Here is a 13,780-nt window from a genome sequence, read left to right on the forward strand (position 1 = left end):
AAGACTAATTGAACTGCGTTGAGAACACAAAATGAGATAGGTGACAACACACTTCAGGGTCAAACCGTGTAAGAAAAGACTTGGGCAAATCCATGCATCCGTTTTGGGGAATTCCAAATTGACCACATAGCAATCAGCTGGACAAATGCTAAAGAGATCATGAACACAAACATCAGGAAGAACACAAGAATAGAATCGGATCACTATCTAACAGAAGTGAAGTGCCTTTGGATTCCAAACAGGGACAGACTGCCTCAGACGAATAGAAGAACAGAAAACATAATGATAGACAGAGATAAATTAAGACACAATCGATCCAGATATGAGGAAGGAATTGAATCATTCAATGAATGGGACGACATGAAGCGAAATATGGTGAAACTGGCTGAACTTTGGAGAAAGGAAGAAAAGAAACGGAAGCACTGGTGGTGGAACAAGGAGTGAGAGGAAGCAGTAGAGACCCCCAGCAAAGCCTCGAGAGACTGGAGCAACAAGAAGGACCCGGAAAAATGGGAAGTTTTCTTAGGGGCAAGAAAGGAAGCGGCCAGAATAATAAGATGGACCAGAAGACAGAAGATGAAGCAGGAACTGGACGATACTGAGAAGAACTTCAGGAAAAACAACAGCAGACACTTTTTCGGGAAATTCAAAAAGAGTCTGATTGGATACAAGGTTAGAGAATTGTTTATAAGAGATAAGAAAGGGGAGCTGGCTGTTAGTGCAAAGGAGAACTGATGGATTTTGGCAGAGTACTTTCACGACCTGCTGAACAGTGAAACACCTGAAGAAGAGCTGGAACTGGGGACTGACATAGAAGAGAGAGAGCCACGCCGTCAAACCAGGGGTGAAGTCGCACATGCCATAAGCGATCTAAAGAATAATAAGGCAACTGGAGAAGATGGTATTGCATTCACCAGATCTGGAGAACAAGGAAGTTGCCAGAAGGATGGAAGAATGCAATTGTAGTACCAATACATAAGAAGGGGGACAAGAAAGATGCAAAAAACTACAGAGGAATATCGCTACTAGAGGTCAGATACAAGGTGCTGTCAAAACTATTGCTCAAGAGAGTAGAAGAACAGGTAGAAAGTACAGTTAGTGACTACCAAGCGGGATTCAGGAAGGGAAGAGACTGTATTGAACAGATATTTATCCTGAAGCAACATAGGGCCTTAAAAACAAAACAAAAACCTTCGTTGACTTTACAAAGGCAAATGACTCCATTGACAGGCAGACTCTTGTTAGGATCCTGAAGAACAGAGGACTTGATGGAACTACACAAGAACTCATAAAAGAAATTCTGATAGACACAAAAGCAAGGGTGAGATTCAGAGGAGCATTGTCTGAAGAATTTGAGATCAATACTGGTGTTAAACATGACGATGGATTGTCACCATTGTTGTTCAATATATCACTGGACGAAATGATCAGGCAGTGGAGAGCAATAAACGAGGAAATGGGAATACCAAAGACCCATGTGGGGGACAAAAAGGACAGCAGGGCTCAAGTGGATTGCCTAGACTCTGCAGATGGCATAGCAATAGTGAGACGGAAGAAGACGCAAAGACACAACTCGACAACTTAAGTAAGGTAGCCAGGAAGGTGGGACTGAGGATCGTCTATAATAAGACAAAGACATTAATTACCACTGCAGACTGGGAAACACCGGAAAGCACTGTGCAAATGGTGGACAAATTTAAATATCTGGGAGAATATATGAGAGGAAGGAACAGGAGCAAGGAGGGAATAACACAGAGGATAAAGAAAATGAGGTCAGCCTTCAGCATGACGAGAGACATATACAACAAAAAGAATATATCCACAGAGGCAAAGATAAGCCACTACAAGGCAACGGTGAGGAACACAGTATTATATGTTGCTGAGACGATGACACTAGGAAGAAACGGGGCAGAACAACTAGAGAAAGAAGAGAGAAAACTACTGAGAAAAATACTAGGTCCCAAAAAAGGTGGAGAGAGGTGGATGCGAAGAACTAGGGAAGAATTGTACCGGAACATGAGAACAATATCCGGATAAATCAGACTCAAAAGGGCAAGGTTTGCTGGACACGTAGTTAGGATGAGTATGGACAGAATGACGAATAGAGTGTGGGAGACAACAGGGAGGACAAGGGGAAAGACAGGAACCAAGTGGATTGTTGAACTTCTGAAGGACTGGTTGGAATTGGGGATCAAGGTCGAAGGAAAGGAAAATTGGAGTAAGAAATATACACCGGCCAATATGCCGGAGATCAATGACAGAGAAGAATATAGGAAAAGATTAGAGTGTCAAAAGTGGAGCCGACAGGAGAAACGGAAACTTAAGATCTCGGAAGAAGAGCGGGAAAGAAGAAAAGAAAGAATGAAGGTTCTGGGAGAAGAAGAGGAAAATGCAGTCCACGACGGGGCTACCCGTGGTCCTATAGAGGCCGTAACGCTAGAAGAAGAAGAAGAAGAACAAGAAGAAGATGTCAAAGTGGAAATGAAGGTAACAAACAACACAAAAATCAAACCAAAAGCGGACTACATGAGTCATGAAATAGTGGCTTCGGTGCAGATCTTTGCTTTTTTTCACTCTTCATAACGGTTCTAGTTTAGTTCTTACTTCTAAGGGTATCTCACACAACCATAGTCCACAAATCCCTCATCTAAAACTTCTACTTTTATAGTTTCCTCACAGTGTTATCGTTTGATCCCCAGCTAATGGTTCAAATGGCTCTGAGTACTATGGGACTTAACATCTGTGGTCATCAGTCCCCTAGAACTTAGAACTACTTAAACCTAACTAACCTAAGGACATCACACACATCCATGCCCGAGGCAGGATTCGAACCTGCGACCGTAGCGGTCGCGCGGTTCCTGACTGAGCGCCTAGAACCGCTAGACCACCGCGGCCGGCTATCCCCAGCTAATAAAATGCAGTTACCATTGACAATAAAGAATTACAAAATGTTTTATATGTGATATCTACGCACGGCAACACCGTAAACGTTATCACTGGTATTGCTAAACTGCCATGAAGTAAACCACAAGAGGACGCTGTAACATGCCACAGAATGGAGCTGTGATGCCGAAACGTCAACGCTTCGGTACAGAGCACACGTCGTCGACTTTAGTCTGTCTAACCTTAACATATACACATGAACATTCACTAGGTTTTTATGTTTTTCATTCTAGGACATATTGTACCAGAATTCAAGAAATAGCTTCCATCCACCAATTATCACCAAGAATTTAGAGAGGTTTATCTTTGCTGTTAGGTGAATGATGGGACTTCTAGTCTCCTCCTAAATATGCATAACTCGGACTCTCTCTACCCCACTTTCAGCTCGCCTGACTCGCCTGACATTCCTATTGGTCATTGCTCGAACAGCCCGCTCTGAGAAGTGAAAGAATTAAAAAGTAAGAAAAAGGACCTGTGACAGTTCACACCACGCAGTCTTCCACAGAACACCAGCTGGGTGACAAGGAAATAGGTCGTCGCCAACAGATTGTCTTTAAGTGGACATCACAATTACCACGTAACCCTGCTGTGCCACTATAGAATTTGACACCTCACCGATACTGTAGGTGTTTCTAACTTGATGGATCAGTATCCTATGGGACCATCCTAGGAGATTAAATCGTATGGAGTACACAACGCTCTTTCTTGGATATAAGGGCCAGTCCTCTAAGTTGTATACGAGTCCTTAGCGGACTGGTCAAGGCGACAGAATCTCATGCTTGGCGCAACTCTCCTTGAAGCTAGGGATTTCTTCTTCATAGGAGGACTGGACTGGGGTGCACTCAGTCTCGTGAAGCCAATTGAGGACCTACCTAATTGGGAGGTAGTGGTTCCGAGGTTACTGGCCGAGCGGTTCTATGCGCTTCGGTCCGGAACCGTGCTGCTGCTGCGGTCGTACGTTCGAATCCTGCTTCGGGCATCGATCTGTGTGATGTCCTTAGGTTAGTTAGGTTGCATAGTTCTATTTCTAGGGGACGGATGATTTCAGATGTTAAGTCCCATAGTGCTTGGGACCATTTGGTTCCTAGGTTGGGGAGTGTGGTGTGCCGACCCCAACAGCTCCTGACCACATTCGACATTCCGATGATAAATGACAGGATGACAGGGCGGTTGTAGACTACCTCGTGGTTTTCTTATATGTATCAACAGTTTAACTCTTTGTCCAATTTTATTAAATCTATTGTGGAACAACGATACAGACGTCTACTGAGATACTTCTGTGAAGTTTTCCCAGTGTATCAACTGTTTACAGTGTTAAAAGCAAACAGTTGGCATGGATATTGTGCTGCTTGATTGAAAGAGTGTGTGGCATTTGTTTCTTATCTTTTTCCTTTTTCTCTTTTAGTAATATGTTGAGGAGGTCATTTGTAGTAATAGTAAGTAAAGTCCTTGTAACGTATACTTAACTTTGTACTACTGCTTTTATGAGTGGTTTCGAAATGAAAATAAACAAATTTAATGCCATAATTCGCGTGTTATTTTGACCTGTAATATGCTTTAGACGTTACAAGTTAATGGAAGCTCCTAGATGTGGGACTGTGTCTAGGAAAAATGCTAAGTTGCTTTCAAATCACATTTAATGATACGGGGTAGAAAACTGTATATCCCGGTGGTTCAGAAGTGAAATTATCTCCTTAAAACAAATGATTGTTTATATTAGGCCAGCTTCTTGTATTCGCTGCTTACCATCGTGAAAGTGTTAATTTTGTGGAACCTAAAATTCTTACTTCGTGAAGGGTGAACATTTAGACAAGATTTCTTGTAAACAATCTTTATTTTCGATATCCGGTTTCGATGGTTACTATCTTCAGATCTTTGAACGCATTTATACACTGTGAAATTATACGGAAAGAAAATATAGCGTAACAGCGGTTGCATTGTTACAACAAAAAAAGCAGTGTTATAACAAACCTCGGTAAAGTGTTATTACCTGACTTCTATAACAACTGTGTAAGAACTCATCTTGAAACATTGCAATTACTATCATCATTTGTTGGTACAGAAGAAAATCCATTGTCCGAAAAAGTTGTAGCTGGAAGAATACGTCGCAAAAAGACTACGTAAGTAATGTAAGAGCACAACCGGATGTTATTCGAGTACATTCACCCCCCCCCCCTTCCTCACAATGAATCATGGACCTTACAATGGGTGGAGAGGCTTGCGAGTGTCAGTTGTACAGATAGCCGTACCGTAGGTGCAACCACAAGGAGGGGTATCTATTGAGAGACCAAACGGACCTGTGGTTCCTCAAGAGGAGCAGCAGCTTTTCCATTAATTTCAGGGGCAACAGTCTGCATGATTGACTGATCTGGCCTTGTAGCATCAAAGAAAATGGATTTTCTGTGCTGGTACTGCGAATGGCTGAAAGCAGGGGGAAACTACAGTCGTAACTTTTGCCGAGGGCATGCATCTCTACTGTATGGTTAAATTCTGATGGCATCCTCTTGGGTAAAATTCATATCTCCGGGCGGGGACAACTCATGAAGACATCGTTATCAGAAGAAACGAATCTGGCGTCATAAAAATCGGAGTACGGAATGTCAGATCTCTTAATCGGCCAGAAAGAAATTTAAAAATAGAAATGAACAGGTTGAAGTTAGATATAATGGGAATTAGTGAAGTTCGGTGCCAGGAGGAACAGGACTTAGGGTCAGATGAATATAGGTTTATAAATACAAAACCAAATAGGGGTAATACAGGATAAGGTTTAACAATGAATTAAAAAAAATAGGAATTCAGATAAGTTACTATGAGCAGCACACTGAACGCATTATTGTAGCCAAGATGGACACGAAGCCTACACACACAAGACAGTAGTACAAGGTTACACACAAATAGCTTCGCAGATGAGAAGGAAATTGAGAAAATGTGTGGTAAGACAAAAGAAATTATTCAGGTAGATATGGTAGATGAAAATTTAATTGTCGTGGGGGATTGGAATTCTATAGTAGTTAAAGGAAGGGAAGGCGTAATAGGTGAACATCGACTAGGGGAAAGGAATGAAAGAAGAAGCCTCCTGGTAGAGTTTTTTTTTTGTGACGTCAGTCTTCTCACTGGTTTGATATGCCCGCGACGAAGTCCTCTCCTGTGCTAACCTCTCCATCTCAGAGTAGCACGTGCAACCTACGTCCTCAATTATTTGCTGTATATATTCCAGTCTCTGTCTTTCACCACAGTTTTGCCCTATACAGATCTCCATAGTGCCTTGGCAATCATTAACTGATGAGGTAACTGGTAGCCTACCATCCTGTTCCTTCTCCTCCACATGTTCCTTTCCACTCCGATTCTGCGCGAATCTCCTCATTCCTAACCTTATCAGTCACCCTAATTTTCAACATTATCTTGTCGCACCACATCCCAAACGCATCGATTTTCTTCTGTTCCAATTTTACCTCAGTCCATGTTTTACCTACCATACAATGCTGTGCTCCAGACGTATACCATAAGAAATTTATCCTTAAATTAAGGCCTATGTTGGATTTTAGAAGACTTCCCTTGTCCAGGAATGCCATTTTTACCAAGGCTACTCTGAATTTGATGTCCTCCTTTCTCCGTCCGTCATTGGTTATTTTCTAGCGCAAGTAGCATAATTCTCTAACTTTATCTACTTCGTGACCGTCAGTCCTGATACTATGTTTCTCCTCATTTCTGTTACTTCTCATTAACTTCGTCTTTCTTCGACTTACTCTCAGTCCATATTGTATACTCATTAGACTGATAATTCCATTCAACATATCATAGAGTTCTACTTCACCTTCACTCAGGAGAGCAATGTCATCAGCGAATCGTATCATTGGTTTTCTTTCATATTGAATTTTAATTCCACTCCTGAACTTTTCTTTTATTTCCATCATTACTTCTTCGAAGAACTTCGTTCTTTGTCGTCCACTACTATTATTTCCTCTTGGCTCTTGTGCATATTGTAGATTACCCGTCTCCCTATAACACCCGGCCGCGGTGGTCTCGCTGTTCTAGGCGCGCAGTCCGGAACCGTACGACTGCTACGGTCGCAGGTTCGAATCCTGCCTCGGGCATGGATGTGTGTGATGACCATAGGTTAGTTAGGTTTAAGTAGTTCTACGTTCTAGGGGACTAATGACCACAGCAGTTGAGTCCCATAGTGCTCAGAGCCTATAACACTGTCCTCGTTTTTCTCAGAATTTCGAACATCTTGCACCATTTTATTTTAACGAACGCTTCTTCCAGATCTACAAATCGTATTAACGTGTCTTGATTATTCTGTAGTCTTGCTTCCATGGGCAAATGCAATGTCAAAATTGCCTTTCTGGTGCATTTACCTTTCCTAAAGCCAAACTGATTATCATCCAAAACATCCCAAATTTTCTTTTCCATCCTTATGTATACTATTGTTAGGAACTTGGATACATGAGATGTTAATATGATTGTGCGATAATTCTCGCACTTGACTATTCTGGCAGTCTTTGGAACTGTAACGATGATATTTTACCGAAAGTAAAATGGTATGTCTAGACGTTTTGTTGCCAGTTCTACAAATGATTTTAGAAATTATGACGGAATGTTATCTACCTCTTTTGCCTTATTTGATCTTAAGTCCTTGAAAGGCCATTTAAATTCTGCTTCCATTACTGGATCCCCTATCTCTTCTAAATTGACTCTCGTTTCTCCTTCTGTCACAACTGACAGATCTTCCCGCCACACAGAGGACTGAATTCCCGATGCTCTCTTAACGTTACCAGCATTGCTTTTTGTGTAACTGAAGATTGGTTTGACTTTCCTATATGCTGAGTTAGTCCTACCGATATCCATTTCGTTTTCGATTTGTCTTAGTTTTCCTGCACTTCCTGTTTATTACCTTCTTCAGCGACTTGTGTTCCTGTATTCCTGAATTTCCCTGGACATTTTTGTACATCCTCCTTCCAACGATTAACTGAAGTATTTCTTGTGTTATCCATGATTTCTTCGCAGTTAACTTCTTTGTACCTATGTTTTCTTCCCAACCTCTGTGATTGTCCTTTTTAGATATTTCCATTCCTCTCCAGCTGTACTGCCTACTGACCTATTCCTTCCTACTGTATCTACAACCTTAGAGACTTTCAAGAGTTTCCCGTCATCCCTTAATGCTTCTGTATCCCACTTCTTTGCATTTTGATTCTTCCTGACCGATACCTTGAACTTCAGCCTTCTCTTCATCACTACCACTTGTGTTCTGAGTTTTCATCGGCTCCTGGGTCAAGTATCTGATTTCGAAACCTCTGTCTGACCATGATGTAATCTAATTAAAATCTTCCCGTATCATCAGGTCTTTCCAAACAATACCTCCTCATCCTGCGATTCTTGAGCAGAGAATTCGATATTACTGACAGACACTTATTACAGAACTCAATTAGTCTTTCTCCTCTCTCATCCTTTGTCCTAAGATCCTCCTGTAACCTTTTCTTCTACCCCTTCCCCTACAACTGCGTTCCAGTCCCCTATGATTATTAGATTTTGATCTCCTTTGATATACTGTATTATACTTTCAATATCCTCGTATACTATCTGTATCTCTTCGTGTTCAGCTTGCGACATCGGCATGTACACATGAGCTATCCTTGTCGGTGTTGGTTTGCTGTCGATTTTGACAAGAACAACCCTATCACTGAACTGTTCGCTGCAACACACTTTCTGCTCTATCTTACTATTGATAACGAATCTTACACTCGTTATACCATTTTCTGCTGCTGTTGGTATTATCCTATACTAATCTGATCAGAAGTCCTTCTTTCCATTTAAATTGACTGACCCCTATTATATCTAGATTGAGCCTTTGCCTTTCCCTTTTCAGATTTTCTGGCTGGCCTACAACTTTCGACTCCCCGACTAGTAGGATGTTATCCTTTCGTTGATTATTCAATCCTTTTGTCACTGCCGTCTGCCTCTTGGCAGTTACCTCGCGGGTAACCAATGGGAGACTATTCCGGTTCAAATGGCTCTGGGCACTATGGGACTCAACTGCTGTGGTCATCAGTCCCCTAGAACTTAGAACTACTTAAACTTAACCAACCTAAGGACATCACACACATCATGCCCGAGGCAGGATTCGAACCTGCGACCGTAGCATTCGCACGGTTCCGGACTGCTCGCCTAGAACCGCGAGACCACCGCGGCCGGCGACTATTTCGGAATCCTTTGCCAATGGAGAGCTCATCAGAACACTTTTTCAGTTATATGCCACTTGTCTTGTGGATGCACGTTATGTGCCTTTCATGCAGTGGTTTCCATTGTCTTCCGCAGCCTCATGCCGTTGATCACTGCTGATTGTTCCGCCTTTAGGGACAATTTCTCACCCAAAGGACAAGAGTGTGTCCTGGACCTCTGTCCGCTGCTCCGCCCACTTTGACAAAGCCTTTGGCAGAATGAGTGTGATTTCCTGTGCCTGAAGTCTTCGGCCGCCAAATACCTAGTTTAAGGATCATGAAAGAAGTTTGTATACGTGGAAGAGATCTGGAGACACCGGAAGGTGTCAGATTGATTATATAAAGGTAAGGCAGAGATTTGTGAAGCACGTTTTAAACTGTACGACATTTCGAGGAGCAGATGTGGACTGTGACCACAATCTATTGGTTGCAAACTGCAGATAAAAACTGAAGCAACTGAAAGAAGGCAGTGGAAAGGTATGGGACCTGAATAAACGGAAAGAATCAGATGTTGTAGAGAGTTTCAAAGGGAGCATTAAGGAACGATTGACAGGAACAAGAGAAAGGAGTACAGTAGAAGAAGAATGTGTAGCTTTAAGAGACGAAATAATGGAGACAGCAGAGGATCAAGCAGGCAAATAGCTGAGGGCTAGTAGAAATCCTTGTATAACACTAGAGATATTGAATTTAATCGATGAAACTAAAAAAAATTAAAATGCAATAAAAGAGGCAGGCGAAAGGGAATACAATCGTTTAAAAAATGAGATCGACAGGAAGTGTAAAGTGGCTAAGCAGGAATTGCTAGAGGACAAATGTACGGAAGTAGAAACATATTTCACTGGGGTAAGACAGAAAATTAAAGAGAGCTTTGGTGAAATGTGACCCACCTGCATGACTTTCAAGAGCCCAGATATAACACCAGTCCTAAGCAAGGAAGGGAAAGCCCAAACGTGGCAAGAGTGTGTAGAGGGTCTATACAAGGGAGATGTACTTGAGGGAAAGATTGTAGAAATGGACGAGGACGTAGAGAAATGTGAGAAGGGTATTGTATTACTGCGTGAAGAAAATGACAATGCACTGAGAGACGTATATTGAAACAAGACCCCCGGAGTAGACAACATTCCGTTAGCGATACTAATAACGTTGGGAGAGCCAGGCATGACAAAAACTCTTCCCGAACTATCTGTTTAACAAGTAACTGTAGCCAAATACGCTAATCCTTTATACAGAAGAACGGGGAAACTGATAAAAGTAGAGGGGAATATCGGTTTGGCTTCCGGAGAAATGGAAGAACACGCAAGACATCTCATAGAAGATATGTTAAGGAAAGGCAAACCTCCGTTTTAACATTTTTAGTCTTGGAGAAAAGTTTTGACAATGTCGGAGTGAATACTCTGTTTCAAACTGTAAAGGGTGCAGGGGTAAAATGAAAGGATATGTTATTTACGATTTGTACAGAAACCAGATGGCAGTTATAAGAGTCGAGGGGCACGAAAGGGAATTAGTGGTGGAAAAGGGACTGTGACGTGATTGTACCCCATCCCCGTTGTTCTTCAATTAGTATATTGAGCAAGCAGTAAGGAAAATTAAAGAGAAATTTGGAGTAGGAATTAAAAGTCAAAGCTCTGAGGTTTACCGATGACACTGTAATTCTGTCAGAGACAGCAAAGGAGTTCGGAGAGCATTTGGACAGAATGTAGAAGAGTCTTGAAAGGAGGATACAAGATGAACATCAACCAAAGCAAAACGAGTATAACGGAATGTAGTCGAACTAAATCAGACGTTGCTGAGGGAATTAGATCAGTAAATGTGACTCTTAAAAAAGTAGACGAATTTTGCTATTTACGAGGCAAAATAACTGATGATGGTCCAAGCGGGAAAGATGCACACTGGCAATGGCAAGAAAGGAGTTTCTGAAGAAGTGAAATTTGTTGACATCGAGTATAGATTTAAGTGTCAGGAAGCCCTTTCTGAAAGAATTTGAATGTTGTGTAGCCGTGTATGGAAGTATGGAAGTGAAACATAGACGATAAACAGTTTAGACAAGAAGACAATAGAAGCCTTTGAAATGTGTTGCTACACAAGAATGCTGATTATTAGATGGGCACATCACGTAAGAGGAATGCTAAATATTAGATGGGTACATCACGTAACTAATGAGGAGGTACTGAATAGAACTGTGAAGAAGAGAAATTTGTGGCACAACCTAAATATAAGGAGGGAGCGGTTGTTAGCACATATTGTGAGGCATCAATATATCACCTATTTAATTGTGGAGGGATGCCGGGGGGGGGGGGGGGGAATCCTAGAGGGAGACGAAGAGATTAATACATTAAGTAGATTCGGAAGTATGTTGGTTCCAGTAGTTACTCTGAGATGGGCTTACACTGGATGTTCGGAAATCAGTAGCAGTGGGATTATGTAAGTAAACTGCGAAGGTAGAAGCCTGCAAAGTTCAGCTGAAAAAAAGTTATCATTGTCGGTAGACAACTTCCAGCACAAAATTTAATTCCGTGGTTTACTTGTTAACAAACACAAAAGATGATCTGTTGTATTTATCTATTAAGCAAGCCACACATAGGTTAGTACATAATATATACAGGGTCACGAGAATAATATAGGTAGCCTACTGATTTCATTAAGTTGCATTATTCAACACAAACTGACAGTTACACGTAACTTATAACAGACATGAGTTACCTAAATAAATTAAATAAATCAACGTAAATACATCACGGTAAATAAATCAAAGTATATTTTTGTTCTAAAAGAGAAAAAAATGAGACGTTGCCTTGTTACACAATTGAAACTAAAGCAACTGATTGGCACGCAGCTTTTATGGTGTAAGACTAGAAAAATACAAAGTAAAATTATAAGGAACTAGTCGTAACTCATTCAGCACTAGAGAGTGGTGTGTGGCAGTTAGCCCTGAGGATCTGAGGATACGAACGAAACAACACGGGTGGTACAGCAATGTTCACCACGTCTGCAGTGAAGTCTGCGGCAGCGGCTGTTGGCTGTGCAGACGTCGTAATGCCGTAATAAAGACGTCTAAATAACCACGAGCATTCAACCACGAAGAATCCTAAACATCTAACTGACACAGCACAAGGCTGCTCCGAGGATGACAGCACAGGGAGTACACCTCACGACATTGTGCATGACATGTTTCATTTTGTATAATACACTCGAAAACAATATTCATTTTGTTTATGAATCTTTTCCTAACAGTATCCATCTGCTCATTTCTAAGTGCCTTACAAAGCGGTCGAGCCGGGCGGAGTGCCCGTGCGGTTCTAGACGCTGCAGTCTGGAGCCGAGTTGCCGCTACGGTCGCAGGTTCGAATCCTGCCTCGGGCATGGATGTGTGTGATGTCCTTAGGTTAGTTAGGTTTAATTAGTTCTAAGTTCTAGGCGACTGATGACATCAGAAGTTAAATCGCATATGATCAGAACCAACCACAAAGCAGTTGAAATAACAGGTTACTTATTACGTCCAGAACCTAAATCTATGTAACAAATCACCTGTTTTTTATTTTATTTATTTATTTACTTATTGGAAGTCTCAATTCCCGTTACAAATTGAAATCATCATCCGGCGGTACCGTAGCACGCCACTAGAGGACACAAGACAAAATTTCGTAAGTCAGTGAAGAAGTGGAGATGAGCTCCGCCGTTTTGTTATGCGTCATCAAGTGATGTACGACGGTACTGTGGCGTGGGAATGTCCATATGCGTCAGGACGGCATATCTATATCTACAAACGAACAAGACGTTAATTAAGTAGCTTGATTTTTTCGACGTGACAATTAAAAGTGTATGACTATTTGTCGTACTTGTTCGTTGTGTTTCTGTCGATACCTTGTATCTGGTATTCTGTAGTATAAGAAGGGTTGTACTAATACAGCGTAAAGTGACTTCCCAATCGTTTTTTATCTTGTACCATAGCAAAAAAGAGATCTGCACAAACGTGAGCGTGGTCGAACAAGCAAACTCGTAAGTTCTAAAATAGCACAAAATAAATGTGATGTGTGCTAACGAACCTGGGACATTACGTCAGTGTTAACCCTCCGTAACGATTATTCAAGGTATACTTCTTTGGTGTCATTATAAATACACCTCACTTTAAATGAGACGAACTGACAACACTACACACACACACTTGCTGCAGAAGGAGCTGCCTTTCTTTCTACCTGACATCACAATCCACGATGGGAGTAATCTCGGCCCCATTATTAATGACGTCATTATCTATCATAAGGCAACGTCCCCTCTCACATATCCCTCCCTCTCGCCAGACAGTCACAGCAAAGTATTAAAATGTGGCACCGCAGTCAGAATGTAGTGTCAGCAAACAAATGAATGAAATTAAATCGGCGTAATTTGCCGAACTGTGCTTTATACTGGAAGCCTCTCCCCACCTATCCAGCGAATTGCAATGAGGCAGCCCAGTGAGAATGTAGTTTCAATAATTAAATAAAATAAATTGGAGAAATATCCCTTGCACTCCTTGTCTCTCTTACAAAATAAACCAGTAATTGTGTGTGGGTAGCAGGCACGCACACACACACACACACACACACACACACACACACACACACACACACACACGCACACAC

The sequence above is a fragment of the Schistocerca gregaria genome, chromosome 3 (genome assembly GCF_023897955.1).
Source record: "Schistocerca gregaria isolate iqSchGreg1 chromosome 3, iqSchGreg1.2, whole genome shotgun sequence".
Lineage (NCBI taxonomy): Eukaryota > Metazoa > Arthropoda > Insecta > Orthoptera > Acrididae > Schistocerca > Schistocerca gregaria.